This window comes from Pinus tabuliformis, chromosome 9 (genome assembly GCF_031772625.1).
Source record: "Pinus tabuliformis cultivar Carrire ecotype Pingquan chromosome 9, CPIR1, whole genome shotgun sequence".
Lineage (NCBI taxonomy): Eukaryota > Viridiplantae > Streptophyta > Pinopsida > Pinales > Pinaceae > Pinus > Pinus tabuliformis.
The window spans coordinates 1,776,499,124-1,776,503,479 of NC_142307.1; the positions used below are offsets into that span (position 1 = coordinate 1,776,499,124).

General features: G+C 36.6%; 1 pseudogene; it reads right to left on the minus strand.

The window, feature by feature from the left end:
- Window positions 1-2,422: 2,422 nt before the first annotated feature.
- LOC149155879 (endoglucanase 23 pseudogene) lies at window positions 2,423-2,809 on the minus strand (annotated as a pseudogene).
- Window positions 2,810-4,356: the final 1,547 nt, after the last annotated feature.

Below are 4,356 nucleotides of genomic sequence, written 5' to 3' on the forward strand. Positions count from 1 at the left end.
ATAGTGGTGAAGAAATGGAATCATGGTAGTGAATATGTAGTGAATATAGTTCTCCCCCCCAACTGCATTGGTTGCATGTCCTCATGCAACTTGACATGGCTCATGAAAGGAAATGTAGCATGGTGAGGGAATTTTCCAAAATATTCAAGTTAGCATATAAGGAATTTCATGATTAAAGATTAGAAAACAACATACCTCTACTTACCCAAGAATGATGAACTATGCAATAGGAATGTAGCTGTTGTTGCTGGATCAGGAAAATGTGCCTGATGTTGTTGTAACTGGATCCTAGGAAATGAAGGAATCTGAACTGTTGATGCTGAATCATGGAAAAGATAAACGCTGAAAGTGGAACTGTGGTACTGTCATTGATCATAATTCACGATGCGGTAACTGCTGAGGGATTCGTGAAAAAGTGTATATTCTTCTTCTGCTACAAAACTGATGGTACAATTCTAATCATGCAAAATAATGTGTTGATGTCGAGCATGAAAAGAAATCATTGGATTACCGGCCATTGATGAATGATGTTAACCAATGCGAGGCAAACTCACCATTGATGTCAATGAGTGCCAAGGTACCCGAGTACATCTTGTGAAATGCGAATAAAGGGGTTGACATCGAGCCATTTGCAAGATCTGATGATCAAGGGACATTGATGTATTCCCATGATTGTCAGTGAGAGAACTTGCCATTGAGGCATGCAAGTCTCAAGGTAACCAAAATGAACTCTAGTCTATTTCCCAGATAAGGTGCTGATGTCGATGGGGCAAGACTTGTTGAAAGGTGGGCCTTAAGGAATCCCACATCAGTCAACGCGAGTTTGTACAAAAATATTTGGTAGGACTATAAATGGAAAGAACTCACAGGCAAGCAGTGTGGATCAGCATGGCGAGAAAACAAGGCAATGTAATCATGGAAAGGGAATAAGTTTTATTCAGAAGGCAAACTAGAAGGCAATAAACTGAAAAGGATAAAGGAATGTATGCGATTCAGAAAAATAGGCGTGCATGAAGTTGTGAAAGATAAGGTAATGGAAGATGGGCTTGCAACACGAAGATGGTCAAGGCGTTTGGAAGGAAAAAGGTGAGTAATCACGACGCAAAAGGATTTTTGTGTAGTGGAAAATGTCATGATATGTGTTGTGAAGAATTAGTTTCTTCAAGCGTCCAATGATGCATGTTTCATTGTGATTTCGAAAAATCACTTTTTCATTAGCACCATTCTTGCATAAAAATTGTCACCTTTATGTGCCATCTCCATCAATCATTCCTGTATGAAGTGACTCAAAAACAAATTAGCTCATTTTCAAGAATTTATGAAATGTCCATTTTTTTAATTATTTTTCGAAGTTACACTAATTGTGGATGAAAAAGGGTGTCACATCGTAATGTTGAGCTTTTTGCATAAGCTTCTTGTTGACCTACACATAACACCAATCTCATTTCACTTGTTAGTATATGCATCTTAACTTTTGCCCGCAAATTCACTTAAAATAAATGATAAAATCCAATATACTTTTATTTCCCCCCAACTAAAATTATTGCATGTCCTCATGCAATTTACTCATTGATTGTGCAATACTTTTTCAAAATGTTTTTATTGGTTTGCAGGAAAATTGATTTAAAACATTTGAAAAGGCTTTTGTATTTCTTAGGGAACAAGTATTATGAATGAATGAGGGCAATTTATTTTTTTATTTTTTATTATTCATAAATAACAAATTAAAAAAACAAAAGTTTTTAATTTATTATTTATGTCGATTTTTTTTTTTATTAAAAAAAAACTAATAATAAAAATAATAAAAGAAACTAACCCTAATTAAAAAAAACGGCCAAGGGCGACCAGTTGTGTAACTATCCTGCGCAGATTGTCTGGGAGGCTTGGCAAAGAGTAGGCAGAATGGAAGTTAGGTAGAGTATGATTCACATCGATTTGCTACAATAATCTCACTTACTTCTCTACAAGATTGGACCTGTACATCGTCAGATATAGTGGAATATTCAAAGAATTCAATTGTAGCATTCCTAAGTATCTAGTAACAATCATCAAGCAGATGATCTTGGCATCGTGAACATTAGTGTAATGAAGCAGTGTGTAAAATGGAGATAGTGAGCATGAGAAAACAATCAGCTTCCAGCATAAAATCCAGCATAAGCATAAGAATCGACATAAAGCTCGTGGGCCAATTTCCAGTTTCGTTTCCATCTGGCCCTCCAGTGATTGCACCAACTAGAATATTCGGGTTGGGATCTGAGGCAACAAATAATTTGGCCCCGCCATTACATTTTGTGGGAGTAGGCTTCACTGCAACTGAGGGTAAAGATGCGGCTCTGTGATGAATTCCTTGAGGAAAGAGATGACCATATCTGACCATATATGAAAGTTTGAGAGGATTATCTCCCAGTATGTAGTCCACCTGTCACTTGGCATATTGTCTGAGTCGCTCAGGACGAATTATTGTTGCTGCACATACAACAGTTTGATTAGCATTGTTCAAATAACTAGCATAGGTTAAAAGTAGAAATGAGAAGGTTGTAACTCGCTGCATGTTACCCCCTGCATCCTTGTAAATAAGTCCACCTGGTGTGAATTGCTTCTGCGAATAAGGTGACTCTGGCATGAGAGAGCAGATGAAATAGTCAGCGTTTTCTCTGTAGCCTCCCAGAACTGTTACATTCCCATGTAAGAAAAACTTAGCTAGCAAAACATCAATTCGAGCACGCTTATTGTCCCAACCAAATTCGAAGCTGTTTTCTTCGGATCCAAACTCTAAGCCATTTTTAAAAGGCAGATAAGTGCCACCCATGAACTTGTATAGCAATGGTGTTTGAACTTAGAATTCTGGATGGCCACTGAAAAATGCCAGTGCCCCTACCAGTGGTGCATTGTAGTAGGTGGTGGGTTCGGATTGCGCGGGGAGTGCCTGACTGTCTGCATGTCACCTCTAGGTGTAAAATCCTGAAAGAAAAATGTTATAAGACAAGATATATCAAAATAAAATGCAACCCATGGCTTGACTCTTGGCTTGCAGAAGGTATCAACAATTAAAATGAATCTTCCCATAATTTGTAAAGAAATCAAGACGATGAACTTTCACGCCTATCGTAGTCTCGTATTTTTTCAAATTCTCCAGTAAGATGCCGCTTGACAAAAGTTGTGTTTCCGGTGCCTCCATTGCCAACGATAACAAGCTTGAAATTTGGACAATTGACTTGTGGACCAGGCTCGTTTTGACAATCAAGGCTCAGCAAAGCGTTAATATTTTTTTTCATGTCAAGAAAACCAGAATTGAAAATACAGTAAAAACCATTTTCACCTTCATTATTTTCTCCAGATACAAGAAAGAAACAATAAACGCTGGTTTTCTCTTTCCCAGCTTGACAGAGAGCTTAAGCCATTGAATAAGATCCTAGCAACCACCCATGCGGTGCTAACTAGTTCAACACTTGATTAAAACTGCTTCCTTGATATTTAGTAATAGGAAAATCCGATTTGACTTATCGTGCAGTGATTTGTTCCTACAAAATTGGAATTTGTATTATCGTTTCCTGATGTCCTGGACAAAGAGCCGGATTTTTAATTTATGTTTTGGAGGATTTTGTGGGCGTTGCTGAGGGAGTTGCGATGGCAGAGGGCATCTTTTCTATTTTTGTATTGACAATTCATTTTTGAGTTTAATAAAGATATCACAAATTTGAAGATCATTCAGCTCTTTCTCAATTTCCAGTGCTAGGATAAGATGGCCTCTCACTACTCACAGGGGGCCGACCAACTGGAAGTTCCTCTCTCTTAGGGATTCCAACAACTTCTTTTCTCAAGCTTGCTAGGTCATTATCGACAGAAGCACCCTCCAGCAATGCAAACATTCCTTCAAGAACATCAGTGCTGAGGTGATTAAGTGCATCTGCCTCAAACTCCAGTGCCATTACTTTTATATCAATTGTTTTATTTATGAGTGCGTTGGTTGACTGTTTTATTCTTTTTATTTTTTATTATTATTTTTTATTATTAATTTTTTTATTATTTTTTTATTATTAAACGTCTTAAAAAAAATGAAATTAACCCTATCTTTAAAAACAAAAATGGTTAGTTTTTTAGAAATATATTTTTCTTCTCTTTTAATCAATGAAAAACTAAAATTTAGAAAGAAACTAAACTTTCTCTAGACTTAATTTTTTAACAGATGGACACAATGATTTTCATATTGAAAGATGTTTTTGATGAAGCATATTGCAAAACATTTATTTATTCCTGAAATTAGTGGTCTAAATCATCCCTATTTTCTGATCCTTGCGATCGCACTAAGCACGGAGGAGAGCATACTTATTCTAGGTAAAAGAAAAACTGAAAATG